Raw genomic sequence first — 21,740 nt, forward strand, 5'->3', positions numbered from 1 at the left:
ATTAGACACAGAACAGTGCCCTCCTGGAGTTCAGTCAACATCCCATGGATTCAACCAGCATGAGAGCTTTTCCTCCATATGGATGGATCTGGAACACCAGAAAACTGGTTTTTCATTAGTAGCAACATACTTTGAAATTGTACTAGCAAAAAGTGAGTGTGAGATTATGGGAGGTACCAGGCAGGTGCTTCCTGCAGTGGAGGTGTGTTAATAGAGACTCTATATAGCCCCTCATTAAACTTATGATGAGACTAGACTAGTGCAACTGCTAAGCACACTCCCACACTGATGTGGCTAGAAGATAGAGGATGTGAGGGAAGCCAGGGAGAAAGGAAGGTATCTGTTTGGGAACTATGGGAAAGATTAAGTCAGGGTGTTACACAATGATCTGTGCCATTCTTACTGCTAAAACCAAATCTACCATCTTTTCCCTAAGCCAGACTTAGGGTTCTTTTTTAAGTCCCTTTTAGAATATACTCTATGCACAGCTCCCCTGCTAGGACTTCTATTTATTCCTTAATGCACTGACAGAAGTGGGCAAGGACTGGGTGAGGCAAATCGGGAGGAAGAATCTGGTGTGATTTGGAAGCCACCAAATAACTTCAGCTTTGCTTATGTCGCTGCCTGACATCTAAGGAGTTGTCTTGAAGGACAGCTTGAATGTTAGATTAAGAACAAGGCTTTAATGCACAGCTAGCTGCAACCACAAGTCCCTTCAACTGGCATCAGTCACAGCTGAATATAAAAGGATCAACACGGAGTTTCCTGATGTATTAAGAGATTATATGTTTAACGCAGGCAGCACTTTAGCTAGATGAAGCACATTAGTCAGGACTTTTTCTTGACTGGAGTTCAGGTTCCACTCCAGGAGCATTGCTATTGGAGGAATCAGCAAACAACCCAAGATGCCCAATATGTTGCAGATCAGTTTTAGAGACACAAACCGCACCAACATACAATCGCTGGTTTTGCTCATATGCAGGTTATAGAAACCCCTTCACTATGAAAACACTGCCTGTAAAAAAAAATGAATGGGTTTCACGCTGTCAGTTTAATATCTGCTCCACCCTATGACCACTCTTACCTGCATGGACCCTCCATTCCTTGATGAGGGTCATTTCCAGATATCACTCCAGATTAATCAATCAATACATGCTTAAAACAGAAGCCCTTTCAGTACGCCTATGGAAACAGTTACATTTATAGCTGCACAAAATGGTTCCATCTGGATGTTGAGGGAATTATGCATAATTTACAGCAGCCAAACTAGGAGTAACATTTATTTATTTAGATTTATACCAGGGTAAAAAAAAATGCCCATGCCAACATCTACCAATCACTTCTTAGGCTTACAAGTGCAAATGAGAACTTTACAGCAGCAATCATACACAGATAGATTAACTCAGGAAAAAAAAAAGCAAAAGCTGCAAGATAGTCTCTTTAGCCTTCCCAGAAGCATACACTCAGCCTCCCCCAAAACCCTGTTCAACAAATGGCTTTTACTCACTGTCAGACTATTTCCACCTACACTCTGTGAGCTTTAAAATGGCACTATGAAATTAAAAAGTATAGTTTAAACAAGCAGTCCTTGCTTCTCGTACAAAAATCATCAGAGCCAGATTCTATCACACTACTCTTGTTTTCAAACCAACGTTCCCCATGGGGTTATTTGTGGAGTAGGATATTACTAAACTGGAGTGAAAGTGTCAAAAATCAAACCCACAGATTCAGTCTTTTGGGGGCACAGATTGTGTTTTGTCTTTCCTATTAAGCTGATGACATTGTGTATGATTAAAAATTAAACTGATAATTAACTGAAACATTTAACTGATTGCATATGTGGTAAACTGTGAATTATATTTGTGCCCTTTAATTTGACTACCCAATACGGATTAAATGCAAGAGTAATGCATTACCCTACACTTAGCAAACAAGTAAGATCATAATGAAATCTTTCAAAGTTGATGGTGCTGTGAGGTGGTATTTAAACAAACAACCATCACAGCAGCAACTTAATATGTTCTGTTCAGATCACACAACGGGAACATGGAAGCAGAGATTTACTGGTGACTTTCAATTTCAGCTAAGCTTTACACTGCATCTTTCATTTAATGTTAAGTGAGTGTAAGCGTTGGGCTAGCAGCACTGGAGAGCAAAGCGCTCTTTTATTCACAGGACTGGTACAGCATGGGCAGCAGAAGTGCAAATGTCCCACACAATGTTCCCACAATGTGCTTTAACCCAGAGGAGATGCAATCAAATGAGAAAAGGGCACAGATTCAATTTCTGTAATGAAGCTTTCAATAAATAGGCTGACAAGGACAGTTAAATCTACATGAACCCTTACCCTCTGGTAGCTGGAATCAACAGGCCACCAAACAGCCCTCAGAAAGGAACAACACCATCACTGATGACACGGGCCAGATTTAAACAGCTCTCTTCAAAGGAAATAACTGAATCCCACTCCTCACCCCCAAGACAAACACCTTGCAAGTTTGAGGATTTTCTTTGTCTTTGTTCCCATTTTTCAAGGAGGGAAATGGAGGCACAGAAAGCTAAAGTTATTTATCCAAGGTTACACAATGAGATAGAGCTCACATGTATGGAATTACAAACCCTGCTCCAACTATTAAAAGATGATGCCTTACAAGGGTGGTTCATCCCCAGTATCCACAGGCACCCATTGGTCCCTATATGAAAAAATGTCAAAATTAGAGCAGCAAAGAGATTATGTTGCCACCATTATTTACATCAGACTGGATAAATTCCCAGCCGTGTCAAGATACAGAGTTTCCAGTGGTGCAACATGTGCAAATACAGATGTGCTATGCTTTTGTCATTTCCTGAAGTGCCCAACACTTTGGGAGGTGTTGTGCATATAGGGAAAAGCGTTTCAGTGGTTACACACAGCTCTCTGAAATGGTCTTTGATGGGCATTTACATGGACTATCCAAGTTAGGTTACAGAGATTCTCTTGAAACCATCACCTTCATATTTTAAACTTCAAATACAGGAATGATACATTCACACAAATAGAATATATACATTCAAGTTTTCCAATGATAAGCTTCTGATAAATTTTGCATAAAACATATTTGAGTTAGGCATATTCATATTGAAAATGTATGTCCATAAAAATATGGGGAAAAGAGTTTCAGTGGCTACATGCAACTGTTTGAAATGGTCCCTGATGGACATTTATGTGAACTAGCCAACCTCACACTTCCGCCAATGTCCAAAAGCTATATCCAAGTGAAACTCGAAGCCTTCAGTACAGAGTTCAGGTCTTTCATGAATTACAAAATACTGTGCTCCCTTACTGGGTACCCCCACTGCAGGAGCCACACATGTTAATCTTCACTTCACCCTTCATTTGCTTTATCTAGCTAATTGTTCAGGGAAGTATTATTTAATTCTGTTTTTGTTGAAGTTTTTAATTAAACAAAACAAAAGCCCCAGATGCCTTGGATGGGAAGAGTTTCACACACAATTTTATTATTTATAAATAAAAAAAACAGCAGCTACAACATAAGATTAGCTTTTGCCTCTGCAGGAACATGTAAAATAAATACATTTGCAAATATATCTCCAGGAGGTGTCTGTCACATGAGATACAAATGAAAGAGATTATGGCCACTTGTGCCTATTAAAATCCGGGCTATTTTCCCTCTGTACTTATAAGGTGCATCTACACTGCAGGGCTCAACTTGAAATCAGCTATGCAAATTGAGCTACATCAATTGCATATCTTATTTCGAAATAGAACACTCTTCCTCTGACTTCTCTTATTCCTCGTACAATGAGGGTTACAGGAGTCAGAGTAAGAAGTCCAGCAGCTTGACAGTATTTTGACACTATTTCGAAATAACTGCCTGCTAAATAGACATGGACTAAGTTATTTCAGAATAGTGCTAGTTATTTCGAAATAGTGTTGCAGTGTAGACGTACTCATATAGATGTTAGCTACAACATCTGGTTAAATTCCAATGTGGGAAAATATATTTTCCCTCCCTAAAATCCTCCTATAATTTCACTTAAAACACGAGATTCTTCTTTGCTTACTCTCCTGAACTGTTGCTATGCATTTTTAAATAACTGAACCCAAAAATGGTTGCATTTCAGCAGTGACGAACGTGATCCCTACAGCAGATAATGCCTAAAGGGCTTATCCCTGTATATGGAACTTTCATAGAATCAGGACCTATATAATTGGGATCTTTCACATTTTCTTACTACTGCTGAAGAGAAGAAAACCTGGCTTTGTCCTCCCAAAGCATCCTTGTCCCTGGCATAGTTAGTATTTGCGGACGGGAGGTTCTTTCTTCCACTATGATAAACTAGTACCTTTGAGGCTTCTGTCCCTAAAATCCTACACTTAGCATTTATGTAGCACTGTATAGGTGGTCTACACTGCACCGTAGCTCAAAATAAGATACGCAATTCAAGCTACGCAAATTGTGTATCTTATTTTGAAATAAGATTCTGTCTACACATTGCCAAATTTCAAAATAACCCGCTATTCTGAAACAGTCCTTTACTCCTCATGGAATGAGTTTACAGGGACGTTGCAACAGTGATCCTGTTATATTTTGAAATAATGGGCTTGCTATGAAGACGTGGGATAGCTATTTCGGGATACTCCAGTATCCTGAAATAGCGTTGCTGTGTAGACGTAGCCTATTGGTTCAGAGGAGTATGTAGTTAATTCACCATCATACTTTAGCTTTGTCTCAGTTTCTTGTGATTTGCCCAAAGCCACATGGAGAATAAGTAGGGGTATGTCTACACTACCACCCTAGTTCGAACTAGGGTGGTTAATGTAGGCATTCAAAGTTGCAAATGAAGCCCGGGATTTAAATATCCCGGGCTTCATTTCCATCTTGCCGGGCGCCGCCATTTTTAAATCCCCGTTAGTGCGGACTCCATGCCCGCGGCTACACATGGCACGAGTAGGTAGTTCGAATTAGAGGTGTATCGTTAGTTCGAATTAGAAAGCCTAATTCAAACTACCTACTCCATGCCGCGTGTAGCCGCGGGCACGGAGTCCGCACTAACGGGGATTTAAAAATGGCGCCTGGCAAGATGGAAATGAAGCCTGGGATATTTAAATCCCGGGCTTCATTTGTAACTTCGAATGCCTACATTAACCACCCTAGTTCGAACTAGGGTGGTAGTGTAGACATACCCTAGTAGAGCAAGGATTTAAACTTGGCTTTCCCCTAGGGCCTAGGGGCTATGCTATTCTACTTCATCAAGGCTGACCTTTCATAAATTGGCCAGCAATCAGATGGACACTCATTGATATAGAGGAGGCAAACTGGGGTGTAGAGGGTTGAAAGCAGGCTGACTTTGGAGAGCTGGTTCTAGGTTCAGCCTAGATTTCTGGTAGCTGGCAGAGGCAACTCAGGCCTGTGGGAGAAGGGGGTACAGGGAAGGCCACCCAGAGGGGCAAAAGGCATGTGGGTGTCCCATTTAGCAATTAAAATTTTGGTGAGAGCATTGAAGAGTGGTGTACCTCCTGAGTGCTACCATGAGTCACCTATGGAAGAAAAGTTGATTAGGATTCTATCTTGAAATAATCCCTTCCCCATTTCACCCTCCTTCTTCTAGCGACTTTCCCTAACTGCCACAGTAAGTTTCAGTGGGGTAGCGTGTTAGTCTGTAACTGAAAAAAACCCTTACAAAACACCCCTCCCCATCCCCTCACTTTCTCTGTTATTGATTTTCAACCTGGACCCCTTTACTCCATTCATCTGAAGAAGTGGGTTATGCCCATGAAAGCTCATATCACCTACAATTTTTGTTAGTCTAAGGTGTTTCAGTACCATTCACATTTTTTTATGTTTTCGCCACAGTAAGCACTCCCTGGAAACACAACCTGGAACACAATTGCTTGGAGTGGATTTCTTGCAACTGCTTTTGCCCCTTGCTGGAAATCCTCCCTAGAACTTCATTCCTGATTCTAATTACCTCTCTGCAACTGATAACTCACCCAGCCTCAGCCCCACTGCCAGGACCTCAGGGCTTAGGGATGGGATTTAAAGTTACTATTTGAGTTCATGTGCAAGATTCCAAACTTCTGCATACCAGCCCTTCTGTGTATCTGTAAGGGGGCCGCTGCAATTGGAGCGGGTGTTGCTGATCATACTGCTCTCTGTCTCAGATAGGGATTTAGGGATATGAAAGAAGAAACCACTTGAGGTTCATTCTGAGAGCTCCTTTGAAATTCATATTTTAAAAAAATCCCAGCTTTCATTTCAGCTGAGCATGGAAAGGAGATAATGACCTGGAGGAGGGGAGTGAGGAAGGGGGAGAGGTTGGCAGACTAAGTGCATGTGGGTTTGATTGAATCCTCATCTCTGCCTCTAGGTCTCCTGGCTCTTGCTGCCAGGTAGCATTCACTAACTAGCTTTTTTCCCTCTTCTCTACCATACCCAATGAGCCATCACACCTTCACATTAAAAAAGAGGGGGGGGGGGGATGCAGGGACCATCTTCATCTGCACTGGAGCCTGTCTACCACACTCCCAGAATGCACTAAGCAATGCATCAGGCGTGGACTCTGACTGGACCTATGTGCCTGACTTATGCAGAATAATAATATTTTATGCTGGGGAGTGGTAAACTCCTCCCTCCCTTTTGTGTCTAACATCTTTCAGGAGCAGCTGATTTTCAAGAGTCAGTGTTGGCATCCCCAACATCTGAAACAGTGAGAATTAGATTGGACTACACATGAGACTGTACTAAAGGGAATAGTCCAGACTGGTCCTGTGGGCAGAAGATAGAAAATCTGGATTAAAATACCTACTTCCCTTCCCCGCCTCCATCTACCTTCTGGGATTACTTGATTAAAAGGGATTTAAAAAAAGAAATAACTGAAATAGGGGAAAGACAATCAGTTAAAGTAATGGAAGTACTTTTTGATGGCAAGTAGAAAGGGTACAATTGCTAGCTGGCAGGCAGCTGAGGAAGGGGTGCTGAGAAAAGGGAGATAGTTATGCAAGAACTCCTGGGATTTATTTAATGGGAGGGAAAGTCACGAGCAACAATAAGAACAGTTATGAGTTCTATTGATCCTCATGCCTAAGGTTTAAGCTAAGGCAGAAGGCCAGCCAGCGCTGTCAAGTTGCTGAGGGAGACAAACTGTCTACTTGTGTTAGGATTCCATGTTACATGTCCATAGGCAAGAGAACTAAGGGGGAAGGTGGTTTGATTCTCCAGCTACAGCAAACTCCGACTAAACTGTTAAAAGGGTAGAAAAATAAGGATGGAATGGGTTGGGTCTCAAATATCTAAGTTTATTTTCCTCTGGAAAACTACAGGTTACTGGGTGGGTTCGAATATCTACAATTGTATTCTGAGAAATGGCTATTTTCCTCTTTTTTTTTCTTCCTTTGCTGAACTGGCCTATTTGTTTCCTCTTTAGCTATCTGATAGGTGGGCACTTTTTGTTGCTGCGGTGGGTGGGTTATGCGCTTTATCATATTGTATCACAGCCAAGAGGGTTGCAGGGCAAAGCAATGTTGGAGCTGGTCAGGTGGAGACCACCTTGGAACACATAGCTGCTATAGGGAATTCATGATTGCAATTTGAATTGTTTTTTCTCAGAGTCATTGCAGGATCAGTGCTCCGGCTGGATGGTAGGCGACACTGGAAATGTTGCTGCAGTTGATTTGTTTAACATCCGATGCAAATTCCTGATTGCTTGGGATAAAGAGCCAATGGCACTTTTTGTAAGCTGTGACAGGGCGCTGCCTGTAGCATCCTGCTCAATGTTCTGCTGCAGCACTGAAAAGGATTGCAAGCTTTCTGGAAGTCAATTGACGAGTTTCCATTGGGTATTAAACACTTGAGTGTTTAGACTAATGAGGCAATTGGCTCAGTAAGTGGGCAAATACACTTGAGAGGAAGAGAAAGTAGGGGGGAGCTTAGAGAGGGAGCCTGGGGAGGAAGGGAAAAGAGAAAGCAGTGTGGAATGTTCCTCCTATTGTATACCTGTGGTACAGTCATTGTGGCTACTGCAGGCTAAGTAAAGGGCCCCCAAGTGACACACGCATAGGAAGGAAAACTCCAGCACAATGTCCTAATAAAATTCCATTTGGCTTCCTTAAGTTACTGGCCACAGATGAAGTTGCAGAAATCATCTTTACTTCCTACCATAAACTGAGGTGAGATACTGCCAGGGCCGGCCCAAGCCATTCGTGGGTCCCGGGCTGTGGGAGTGCGGCGCATACACGGCCCCACCCCTGGGCGCCCGGCACATGCATGGCCCTGCCCCCCGCCTGGTCCAGCACCCCCTACAATAGGGCACCCCGTGTGGTAGCCCAGTCAGTTCGTAGCTTGGGCTGACTCTGGATACTGCCAAACAGAGCTGAAGAGCTGCTGCACTCAGCAGGTGGGCACAGTGACCTCCCTATATCCATTCCACCCCAAACACACTTAATTCAATCAGGTTAAAATGCGTGGATCTTGTGCTGAAAAGGAATGATAATAAATAGCACAAAGGTATTAGTGTTTACACAGCTGTAGTATTAACTATAATAGTGCTGATAAGCTTTTTGTGGTGAGGAATGTTCACAGATTCTCCTTGAAATGCATATCCATATTTACTTTCAACAACACAGAAAAAGAGCGCAGCACTGTGGGTGCGAAACCCAGCACTTACAGACTGCATCACTGACCAGTACCTATAGCAGGAAATTGGGGAAAAACTGTCGTGATCAAACTTCTGGATTGTTGCTGTGGTCCATGACAGCAAGATGGCCATGGGGAAGGGAAGAAGCAGGGCTGTAACAAGGGTGAGGCGAGTGAGGCACTTGCCTTGGGCGCACAGCTGACGGTGCACAGTCCTGCAGCTGAATGCCACATCTGGGGTTTCAGGAAGCGAGTGGGCTGCACTTGGAACACATAGCTGCTTGCTTCTGACAGCTTGTATTCCATCTGCATGTGGGATGTTTGTGTAGAGAGCCTCTACATCCATGGTGGCTAGGATGGTGTTCTATGGAAGATCACCAATGCATTGTAGTTTTCTCAGGAAATCAGTAGTGTCACGGAGGTAACTGGGAGTGCTGTTGGTGTAGGGTTTGGGTAGAGAGTCCACATATCCAGACAGTCCTTCAGTGAGAGTGCCAGTGCCCGAGATGATGCGGCGTCCGGGATTTCCAGGTTTGTGGATCTTGGGTAATAGATAGAACAACCCTGGTTGGGACTCTAGGGATGTGTCAATTTGTTCCTGTGCTTGTGCAGGGAGTATCTTGAGCAGATGGTGCAGTTTCTTAGTGTATTCCCTAGTGGGATCTGAGGAAAGAGGCCTGTAGAATTTGGTATTGGAGAGTTGTCTGGCAGCCTCCTTTAGGTAGTCAGGCCTGTTCAGGATGACAACAGCACCTCCTTTGTCAGCCTCTTTGATTGCAGATCTAAAGGTAGCCATCCTGCAGCAAAAAAACTTCAGGACCAGACTTCAAAGAGAATCTGCTGAGCTCCAGTTCATCTTCATATTTGACACAATCAATTCGGGATTAAACAAAGACTGTGAATGGCTCGCTAACTACAAAAGCAAAAGCAGCTTCTCCTCTCTTGGAATTCACACCTCCAGATCAGCTACTAGAAGTGGGCCTCATCCTCCCTGATTGGATCCACCTGGTCATCTCCAGCCTGATTCTGGCCTGCATATTTATACCTGCCTCTGGAAATTTCCACTACATGCATCTGACGAAGTGGGTCTTTGCCCACGAAAGCTTATGCTCCAACACTTTGGTTAGTCTATAAGGTGCCACAGGACCACTTGCCGCTTTTTCAGATTCAGACTAACACTGCTACCCCTCTGATATAGGACTGCTGTGCACTTCCTGAGCAGTTGGAGCTGGCGCATTCCGGGACTCTTATTGCATCCACTCCCCACTGCACAGGAAGGCAGCAGGGGGGAGGAAGTTGCCGACACACCACAGACCTAGCTGTTCAGGAAATGCGCTTGTTGTTTTGGGGAGGGAGAAGCAGTGCACATGCTTCCTGAGACCTGGACCTGGCATGCAGCTGCAGGATCCCCAGGTACTGGCCCCAGCTGCCTTTGTCTCCTCCACCTGGCCAGACCTCCCCCTCATGAGTATCCTACCCCAGCACCCATCAGCACCCAGTCCTCTGCCCCGACCAGCACAGTTGGGACCAAATTAGTGAGGCTTGGGGATTTTGGAGGGGTTGTTTTTTTGCATTTCACTTGTGTGGCCCCGACTGACTTTTCTGTGGGTCAATGACCTGCTACTCAAAACAGGTTCCCCGCCCCTCTCATAAAGACAATGCTGAAACCTTTTGTGTTTGACATAATATTTTATTTAAAAATGAAGCCTGGCCAACAAGCCCCCAATTGGGGCCAAGCCCCAATCTGGCTGCAGCATCATAAGACTTCTGCACCCAACCCCTCAAATCTGAGCCTATCATACATTGGAACTCCCTGTCCTGAGCCTCTCACATCCCCAAACTCCTGCGCCCCCATATCCTCATCCTTCTGCCACAACACTCCTGCACCATCCACACACCTCAAATCTGTGTCCTGAGCCCATCATACTCTCAGCCTCCCTGCCTTGAGCCCCTCACTTACCCAACCCAAACTCCTACACCCTCATATCCACAAGCCTGCGACTTGCTCAGCACCCCAACTCTCCACCTGAGCCCTGACTTTGTCTCTTATGGAATTACTAAGATTTAGAATTAGGAGCCACACCTAAATCCGCCACACTCCATTCGAGCTGGCAAATGCTGTTGCAGGATTTAGGGCTTTTACTGTAGGGGTATGTCTACACTACCCCGCTAGTTCGAACTAGCGGGGGTAATGTAGTCATCCGCAGTTGCAAATGAAGCCCGGGATTTGAATTTCCCGAGCTTCATTTGCATGAAGCCGGCCGGTGCCATTTTTAAATGCCGGCTAGTTCGGACTCCGTGCCGCGCGGCTACACGCGACACGGACTAGCTAGTTCGGATTAGGCTTCTAATCCGAACTAGCTGTACGCTTCGTGGAACGTGGTGTACATCTAGTTCGCATTAGAAGCCTAATCCGAACTAGCGAGTCCGTGCCGCGTGTAGCCGCGCGGCACGGAGTCCGAACTAGCCGGCATTTAAAAATGGCGCCGGCCGCCTTCATGTAAATGAAGCCCGGGAAATTCAAATCCCGGGCTTCATTTGCAACTGCGGATGACTACATTACCCCCGCTAGTTCCAACTAGCGGGGTAGTGTAGACATACCCTAGAATACTTCAGTAAAATGGCAGCCAGGAATTGCTTTCCATTAAAATGCATGACAGAAGATGGCAAAAAGAGAAACATTCTCTGATGCACTAAGGGATGATAATGGTTGTGCTGTAGGATTACTAAAGTAGGGGGGTATAAATGTAGAATACAGTGATTTAAGCAAAAGAATTCATTATCAGCTATTCATTTGCAGGATTTCAAGCTTCTCTAAATCATGCCTTATACTCTGCTGCCCTCTAGCGTTCCATGCCACCACTACACAAATGTTTAAAGCATTGTTGGATGAGCAGACAGCATTGTCAATTCCCCCAGCACTTCACAAGTTTCACGCTACACACAGGAACTATTTAGTAGACCTTTTCAGTGACACATTAATAATGGAGACCAGAAGACAGCACTGTTGAGACAAGTCTCACTCCTTTTCTTTGTCTGGCAAAGATATTTTTGGCTCTGACTCTTCTGTATTGCACAGTTGAAACAAAATACAGGACTATGCAGCACTTTAAAGACTAACAAGATGGTTTATTAGGTGATGAGCTTTCGTGGGCCAGACCCACTTCTTCAGATCAGGAAGTGGGTCTGGCCCACGAAAGCTCATCACCTAATAAACCTTCTTGTTAGTCTTTAAAGTGCTGCATAGTCCTGTATTTTGTTTCAGCTAGATCAGACTAACCATGGCTGCATCTCTATCACTGTATTGCACAGTGTCATTTACAATGGCCACAAAATGGTGGCAATTTAGTTACAGCAATGGTAACCTAACAGGATGTACAGTTGCTGATTTTCAAAGCGTGCCGAGCACCAGCAATGCTCATTTAAGTCAATGGGAGCTGAGGAGCTCTGCATCTCTGAAGATCAAACAGATGCAGAGGTAATCTCTGTCTAGAGGAAAGTAGTAGTGACAGATTTAACACGGTGTATTCCAGCTCCAGCTTTGTAATGAGCATAAGCTCATATGTGAGCCTTTCATTCCTATGGGGGAACCAAAATCACTAGTTTAACCCACATACATTTTCCATTAATTCAGTTGGTCTGATCTATGCACTAAGGTTATGTCTACACTACCACCCTAGATCGAACTAGGGTGGTAATGTAGGCAACCGGAGTTGCAAATGAAGCCCGGGATTTGAATTTCCCGGGCTTCATTTGCATCTCGCTGGGTGCCGCCATTTTTAAATGTCCGCTAGTGCGGACTCCGTGCCACGCGGCTACACGCGGCACGGACTAGGTAGTTCGGACTAGGCTTCCTATTCCGAACTACCATTACTCCTCGTGAAGGGGGAGACAATTTGCATAACTGGATGGAATATGAAAGTGACTCTTTTGGGAATTTCCTTTCACCTCAAGACACAACTAGCTGCTTACTGAACAATTCTGGTTGAAGGAAATGTGTATTGTGAATAACCAATTCTGATAAAAGTGAACTTCATTCTGTGTGCATGCACACATGCATGCTTACACTACAAGAGAGCCGTGTCCTCAGACATACATTTGGTAGCTGTTTAACAGCCCACAGCAACACTGCACACCATTTGATACAGGAAATGGAGGTAATTATTCAGAAAACTGCACAGGGAATTCAGAGAGGCAGAATGCAAATTCAGCCATGGCGTTAAGGCTAATGCCTGTATTCTTGCAAACAGTCACATGAAATTTTATTTATCTTATTTAGCAAATCCAGTGATCTACCAAGCAAAAAGTTTTTCAGCCTTGTACAACCTCTCTCTTCCCACCTTCCCAAATGAATGACTGCCTCAGCTGTGAAACTTTACCAGGTAAGACCTGTCCTAATCTTGAGTGAATGTATAGACCAAGAAACTCAACTAACTCCTGGACAGGTATTATACCTACAAGGAGAGGTGATTGCTTTAGTACTTCGAGCCTAGAGTGTTTTAATTATTTAATACTAAGACCCTGACTTGCATCCTTGGAATTTGGGGAGATATACATGTGTATGAAGAATAACTGACTTCCCTCCTATGAACCCCACACCTTATCCTAAGGAAAAAAACACAGCAGGTGCTCTTTACAGGCTAGTCTGCATTCAGAAAATGTACATGATTAATCATGGTCTCAGAAAAATAGAATTTGCCATATAAGCCACTCTTGACAACAGGACTCCTATGCTGACAGAGCTGTCAAAGTGTACGCCAAGCTCCACATCTGTGGTAATGCAGCCATTGACAGCCAGGCCCTGTTTCATAATTCATCCCACCCAAGGCACCTCCAGCACTACACCACCTCAGAGTAACACAGTGGGGCAGAAGGACAAGTAGTAATTGCAGGGAAGACTGCCTCCTATTGAATAATCAGCTCTATTTCATGCAGCTACCTAGAATTTCTTCAGTTGCCACTTATCTAGTACTGATCCAGTCCAACTCTGCAAGACACAGAACATGAGTATAACAGGCTACATTGGGATTATTTCCAGAAAGAAATCTCAGATACCTCATATCCTTCACACAAAGGGCAACACACTATTTCCACATTAATCCTGCCTTGTCACTCCCTAAACATGCAACAGCAAAGATGAGGTACTTCTGTACAACCTCCAAGCCCAAAGAGGACAACTTCTGTACCTAGTCCTAACTATTTAGAGGGTAAAAATAAGGGACTAGACTCAGCTATACATAGCATCATAGCTTTAGCCCCTTCACTGCTGCTATCCTTTATATATCAGACATTTTCAGCCCCCCTCTCCACTGCTGATAACTTTATTAACATGACAAGATTTGCATGTGTTACAAAGTTGTTGTATCAACAAACTGCATCCTCATAGGTATGTTCAGTAATCCTGAAAGAATTACTATGCTCCCATATAGCTGGTAAGATAACAATACTCAGCCACCACCCCCGGACAAGTAGCATTGCCTTTACCTCACAACTTCTTCTGTTAATATTCCAAAACCGCAAAGTGTGGGAATAACACGGATGAATCTTTTGACCACTGAAGCAGGCTTAACACTGAGCTAGTCAAGCCAGATAACTATTTTCATCAGAGGTTTTATGCCAAATTACAAAATAAGGTTTTCTTCAACCCGGCCTCATAAAACTACGTGTGTATTATCACACCAAGTCTCTGGGTAAGTCTACACTGCAAGCGTATTTTGGAAAAAGCTATTCCAGAAGATATGTTCCAGAATAGCTTATTTCAAAATATAGCATCCACACTACACGGATGTCTGAGGTAGGCTCCCCTAATGTGGACGCATTATCTTGATCTAGAGCCCCAGGAGGCACTGGAGAGGAATTACTTTAGAATGGTCCTGATGAGGACTTATTTTGACAGACCAGCAGTGAAGTGTCCACAGATACCCTTTCCTGAAAAAGCTTTTTCAGAAGAAGACTTATTCCTCATGGAATGAGGTTTACCAACATTGGAAAAAGCCCTCCGTTATTTCAATTTTCTTTCAAAATAACGTGCTATGTGGACGCTAGTATTATTTTTCCGGAATAACAACTGTTATTCCAGAATAACAGTGCAGTGCAGATCCACCCTCTGTGATACCAACTGTTTGGAATATTGGTATAGAAGGGCACAGCTTGCTCAGGAAGGCTAGGCAAGGAAAAAAGGGAGGAGGTGTTGCCTTATATATTAAAAATGTATATACTTGGACTGAGGTGGAGATAGACACAGGAGACAAACTTGTTGAGAGTCTCTGGGTTAGATTGAAAGAGCTAAAAAACGGTGATGTCATGCTAGGGGGTCTACTACAGACCACCTACCCAGGCAGAAAAGGTGAATGAGGCTTTTTTTTAAAAACAACAAAAATCATCAAAAGCACAGGATTTGGTGGTGATGGGAGATTCCAACTATCCAGACATATGTTGGGAAACTAACACAGCAGGGCACAGATTATCCAACAAGTTCCTGGACTGCACTAGAGACAATTTTTTATTTCGGAAGGTTGAAAAAACTTCTGGAGAGGGGGAAACTGTTCTTGATTTGATTTTAACAAATAGGGAGGAACTGGTTGAAAATTTGAAAGTGGAAGGCAGCTTGGTTGAAAGTGATCATGAAATCACAGAGTTCATGATTATAAGGAATGGTAGAAGGGAGAACAGGAAAATATAGACAATGGATCTCAGGAAGGCAGTTTCTAGTCAACTCAGAGCTGGTAGGTAAGGTCCCATGGGAAGCAAGACCAAGGGGAAACAAATGAAGAGAGCTGGAAATTTTTCAGAGAGACATTATTAAGGGCCCAAAAGCAAACTATTCTACTGTGTAGGAATGATAGAAAGTATGGCAGGAAACCACCTTGGATCAACCAGGAGATTTTACATGATCTAAAAGCCAAAAAGTAGTTGTATAAAAAATTGGAACCTAGTCAAATTACAAAGGATGAATATAAGCAAAGAACACAGGTACACAGGGGCAAGATTAGAAAGGCAAAGGCACAAAACGAGCTAAATCTAGCTAGAGACATAAAGGGTAACAAGAAGACATTCTACAAATATATTAGAAGCAAGAGGAAAACCAAAGACAAGGTTGGCTCATTGCTTAGGGAAGAGGGAGAAACAATATATATTGGAAATGGCAGAGGTGCTTAATGACTTCTTTGTTTCGGTTTTCACCAAGAAGTTTGATGGCGATGGGATGCCTCACATAGCGAATGCTAGTGGAAATGGGGTAGGTTTAGAAGTTTAAAAAAAAGGAACAAGTTAAAAATTACTTGAAAAAAAAAGTTACATGTCTTCAAGTCACCAGGGCTTGATTAAATAGATCCTGGAATATTCAAGGAGCTGATAGAGGAGGTATCTGAGTCATTAGCTATCATCTTTGAAAAATCATGGACATTGGCAGAGATTTTAGAAGATTAGAAAAGGGCCAATATAGTGCCCATCTATAAAAAGGGAAATAAGAACAATCCAGGAAACTATAGACCAGTCAGTTTAACTTCTGTGCCAGGGAAGATAATGGAGAAAGTAATTAAGGAAATCAACTGCGAACACCTGGAGGAAAATAAGGTCATAGGTAATGCCAGCATGGATCTGTAAAGCACAAATCATGTCAAACCAATCTGATAACTTTATTTGACAGGATATCAAGCCTTGTGGATAAGGGAGAAGCGATGAATGTGATATATCTAGACTTTACTAAGACATTTGACATGGTCTTGCATGACCTTCTCATTAATAAACTAGGGAAATGCAACCTAGATGGGGCTGCTATAAGGTGGGTGCATAATTGGCTGGATAACCTCTGAGAGTAGTTATTAATGGTTCACAATCATGTTGGAAGGACATAACAAGTGGTGTTCCACAGGGGTCTGTTCTGGGACTGGTTCTGTTCAATATCCTTAACAATTTAGATGATGGCATAGAGAGTGCAATTATTAAGTTTGCAGATAATATCAAGCTGGGAGGGGTAGCAAGTGTTTTGGAGGATAGAGTCATAAAGCTTTTGCGCAAAAGGGCCAGTGTAGGCAGCTCTGATCTGTTTTCTGCAAAAAAGCCCCAATCGCGAAAATGGCGATTGGGGCTTTTTTGCGGAAAAGCGCGTCTAGATTGGCACGGACGCTTTTCTGCAAAAAGTGCTTTTGCGGAAAAGAGTCCGTGCCAATCTAGACGCTCTGTTCCGAAAATGCTTTTAACGGAAAACTTTTCCGTTAAAAGCATTTCCGGAAAATCATGCCAATCTAGACGCAGCCTCTATGTATCCCCAACCTCAAGCTGGTATTGAGGTCAAGTTGGGATTGCCAAGCAGACTATGGAGTAACATTCCCTTTCAGGGATTCCTGCTGTCCAATTAGGCACTGGATTTCTCAATCATTTCCTAAGCCTTTTGAGGCTGATGGATGTCTTATACAATTTCAAAATTGTATCGCAGCAAGACTATTTGTTGTTTTTTAAGTTTTTCCAGTTACAGACTAACACAGCTACCCCTCTGAAACTTTAATACTAATTCAGTACTGACTAAAGGAGCATCTGGTTGCTGGGTTTTAATCTTTTTCTTTCCTTGCCTCTTAAAGAGCCCATGAATGGTCTCTATCATGACTCCTTTGAGACAGATGTTACTGTTTAAAACACAGTTTCCACATATGTACTGAAGCTGTACTCGTATGTTAGTTTTAGAAGCAAGAACTTCCTGGAAAACAACTCAGAAGCTAACTGGGACTCTCACGGCATAATAGCCAAAAATTAGAGTAATTCCTGGAAATATTCTGTGGATAAAAGGTGGTGACATTTCTCTTAATACCATGTTATACGCTAGGATATGAAGATAGTGCCACATTGAGTAGTGATCACTGGATATATATCCATCCAGTATGGCATCTCAAGAAAGACTTCAGAAAATAATCCATGTGCCCAGGGTATAGAACATAAGTAACAATATTATCTTTCCAGTGAAACGAATCTCAAACATATGCTCTTTTTCTGCAGTTGAAAAACATTGAGTAACTCAATCAAAATTCCTTCTGTTTTATTCAAGAGGCCTTGATGAAAACCAAAACATTAACTATTGGGAACATGACTATTTGGGCATATTTCAAATCCATCTAAATCTGCCAAACACAACATAAAACAAAGACTCTGGTTTGGCTGATGTGTCACAATATCCTGTCATTCCACAACAGAATATCAATATAAAAGCCACTGGTCCAAAAGAGTTCTCAAGTCAAAGATGCATAGAGAATAGGCAGGTGACAGCCCTCTACCACCACATGCACATACACATGCTCAAGGAAATACAATGTTCCCTTACAGCCGATATGATGATAGTCCTCAGCAACGACACTAGCCTAGGCCAGACAAGCGATATGACCTATACCTCATATCTTCTGCAAAGGATGGGAATAATAAGTCTATATGTTCATGGCATGTATCATTCAGCACAAAGGACATCCAGTTTCCATTCAAGTGAATTTCTAACTCCTCCTGGGAATAGCATTAATAACCACTCAAGTGGCATGTGGCAAAAAAATCACACACAATGTGTCATCCCTGCTGTGCCATTCCAGTAGAGGGAAAGAGGTTAGTGATTATCAAGGGCTAGAAGAGTTAATCCTGTAGCTTGAGTGATAGCAGTTTATGCTTCTGGTGCCCCACATCTTAGATTCTATTCCAGATGACAATTATGATATCCACGTGTGTTACATGGAACTAGCAAAATGGAGACTGTTTCAAGAACATCACATATAAACTTCTGAGAATGTCCTTGCACATGGTTCTATTAGTCACACTGACAAAGTGCAAAGGGCGCATCTACCTGCTAGCCAGGTGTGCGAATGGCAGCTCTTGCAGATGAAACAGAGATAATTTGTATTCTAGCTAACTACTAAAAATAGAAGTAAGGAAGTAGTGGCACAAGCTTCCATGCATGCTACACAAGTAGTACATTTCTGGAGATGGGAGTATCAGATGGGCTTAGGCAGCCTGCACTGAAACCCATGCGGTGATATCTTCACTTTGATTTTTAGCAAGCTAGGTGGTGTACAGCTAGCACAAGTACGTCTGCACAAAGTGCCTATCACATCCCCAGCTGCAAAGTAGACATACCTTAGGAAGGCACTAGGAAATCATCTGCTAGTAAAGAGAATCTAGTTTAAATGAACTTTTAACTAGTTGTATTTTCAAACGGATTTCTGACATGTCCAAATATTACAAACAGTTAGTTTCTGACCCTCCTCAGACTGACCCAGAGCCTTTTGGATTCAATCATTATGTGTGATTATGGCCAGGATGGAGCTGAGGTAAAAACTGTGCTAACATAACTCAGAGACATATCTACCAACTACACTGATACCTAATTTTTACTTCCCAGAGACAACCACACACTCCTGAAAAAGCCATTTGAATTCTGCCCTGTGCAGGACCAACTGATCAATCAACTAAATTCCAACCACAAAATGTTTTTTACTGGGGATGCAACATAAGGCATTAAGAGTCAACAAAGGTTTTTGCCTCCCAGCTAAAGCCTGCAGCGCTGGCATGTAAACTGAGTCAGTTTGCTCTGGAATCACTGAGCAGAAATAAACACAAGATGGACAATACTGGTCTGTACCTCCCTTCTGAACAGACTTTGGTTCTAGAAAGAATGCAGCATGCTGAAACTTGAAGGCCATATGGCCATTACCTCACTATTAAAAAGTAGGGTGTCAACAATTTGCTTCATTTTATGCAAAAAATTATATATGGTTGTTGGACTCCTGATAGGCTGCCAATGCAGGCCCGAATTGGGCAAGTTTGAATCATCATGATCTAAAAATGATATTATTTCAAAATTCTCCAGGAAATATTGGCAGCCCTTTAGGGACTCTGCAGACAATCCCTGCAGACACTGAAGCCAACCTTATAGAACAATAGAAATGTGGAATTGGAAGGAACCTCAAGAAGTCAGGTGAATTTAGTGATAACGTGTCCTTAAGCTCTAACTTTGCTCATCTGGGTGCAGACTTGGTTACAACTGAGAAAGGACTCTCAAAATGATGCAGCCTGAAAAATATCCCTACCTGGCACATGTAGGGCTGCCAGTTTTAGCTGGACATATTCCTGGAGGTTTTATCAATTTATTAATTTTTAATTCTTGGAGATTCAAGGGCAATCGTGGAGGTTCAGCAAATCTAGAAGCATATGTGGTTTTAGACCATCTCACTGAGCTGCTGAACAATACTAGCAGCATGTCTGTCACAGGCAAGCCAGGAGATATGGCAATGTCAGGAGTACAGACACTTGCTCAGTGTTTTCTTTTCACTAAACTGAGAAGGCAGTTTCTTAAATCACCTTGGACTCTTGCATTTGCACCCAACTCTCAGTTGGTCCAACGCAGAGTTAAGAAGGAGATTTGGGATCCAAGCAATTCAACAGAATCCTTAGGACTTCCAGGGCCTAAACAATGCATTTTTAAATCAAGTGTTATGTAACTGGTTTCAGAGGTCTCACCTGAATCCCTGCAGGCCAAGGGTTAGCTCCTGACTCAACTCTCCTTCTTGAGTACAACAAATAATCAGGATTTGGGAATAAAACCCCAACTAGTTTTCAGAGGCGACCTAGGGAACTCTAAAACATTCTCACCCCCAATAAAAGAATCCCCAAAAAACAAAGACATCTCTGAATAGGCAAGATTCATACCCAGGGCCAAGTTCAGAAGTGAGTCTCAACTGATAACTCATACCTTTTCTCGGGACCCTCTGTGTGAGTTTTATACAAATACAGGCTCCCTGAGACTCTCATTCATCAAGGGGGCATAAGAGTATCAAGAAAAGGAATAGAAAGGTAAAAGACAAAGAAGGTCACTGTCTGCCTTCAGGTATGCTTCTGTGCTATTTGGTGTGTAAGTTACATTAACTCAGTGTCTGCTAAACTTGGGACAGATGGGCTACGTCTAGACTGGCATGAATTTTCGAAAATGCTTTTAATGGAAAAGTTTTCCGTTAAAAGCATTTTCGGAAAAGCGCGTCTAGATTGGCAGGATGCTTTTCCGCAAAAGCACTTTTTGCGGAAAAGCGTCCGTGGCCAATCTAGACGCACTTTTCCGCAAAAAAGCCCCGATCGCCATTTTTGCGATCGGGGCTTTTTTGCAGAAAACAGTACTATGCTGTCTACACTGGCCCTTTTGGGCAAAAGTCTTTTGGAAAAAGACTTTTGCCCGAACGGGAGCAGCATAGTTTTTATGGAAAAGCACTGATGATTTTACATGAGATCGTCAGTGGTTTTCCGGAAATTCAAGTGGCCAGTGTAGACAGCTGGCAAGTTTTTCCGGAAAAGCTGCTGATTTTCCGGAAAAACTTGCCAGTCTAGACACAGCCATGGAGTGAGTGTCTAAAGGACAGAGTACAAAGGAATCTGACAGACAACTCCTTATAGGTAACTTCTGAATTTGGTTCTATATAGGCAACGGGCTAAGCTGGAGCTACAACTGCACTTTTGCTTGTGCACTGGTCTTGGAGAAAGATACCGGATCTAGCAATTAAGTAAAACAATTCTTCCAGCAAATGAGGCCCATAATCAAACAAGTTCTAGAAACAGGGTAAAACAAAACCTCCCTTGACCAGCCAGCTTAAATACCAACAAATAACCCCTCACAGATACCCTGAACTAAAAAGGAAACCAACCTCACTGCAGGTTCATCCAGAAAGGCGTATGGGTGGAGACACTGTTCCAGAGCACTCCAATAAGGAAGCTGAGTGTTACATCCTCAGAATTAAATCCTAGCACAGTGCCTCATCATCAACCTGCCTTCCGAACCCCAAAAAACATAGAACTTCCAAGGTGGGGTCATCAGCCAACTTGTAAAAAGCCCACAATGGAGGGCAGAGATACGCATGCATTCGATCCAATTTTAGCAGCCACATGCCTCCTTGTGTAAAGGTTCCAGTAGTCTGAAATGGAAGGAGATATAGCAGAGTCGCCCTGTACTTAGTAGCCCCGGTATACATCCAATTCGCACCAAAGTTGTTGACACTTGTAGGAACTGATGCTCTTAAGTCATGAAAAAAAACAAAACCCAATTTGCGCAAATGGAAGTCAACCACTGGAAAAAAATTCCCCACTTTTAAT

At 42.9% G+C, this 21,740-nt stretch overlaps 1 protein-coding gene and 1 long non-coding RNA gene across 10 annotated transcripts in view; one reads left to right on the forward strand and one right to left on the reverse strand.

The window, feature by feature from the left end:
- The window catches only part of NRXN3 (neurexin 3), a 1,564,511-nt gene that overhangs the window by 833,647 nt on the left and 709,124 nt on the right, over positions 1–21,740 (reverse strand). The gene's annotated exons all lie outside the window — the stretch shown is intronic.
- The window catches only part of LOC112544631 (uncharacterized), a 43,080-nt gene that overhangs the window by 1,233 nt on the left and 20,107 nt on the right, over positions 1–21,740 (forward strand). The window contains exon 3 of the long non-coding RNA XR_012903362.1: positions 12,913–13,015. This is a non-coding gene — a long non-coding RNA (uncharacterized LOC112544631). The remainder of the gene's footprint in view (positions 1–12,912; positions 13,016–21,740) is intronic.

This window comes from Pelodiscus sinensis, chromosome 4 (genome assembly GCF_049634645.1).
Source record: "Pelodiscus sinensis isolate JC-2024 chromosome 4, ASM4963464v1, whole genome shotgun sequence".
Lineage (NCBI taxonomy): Eukaryota > Metazoa > Chordata > Testudines > Trionychidae > Pelodiscus > Pelodiscus sinensis.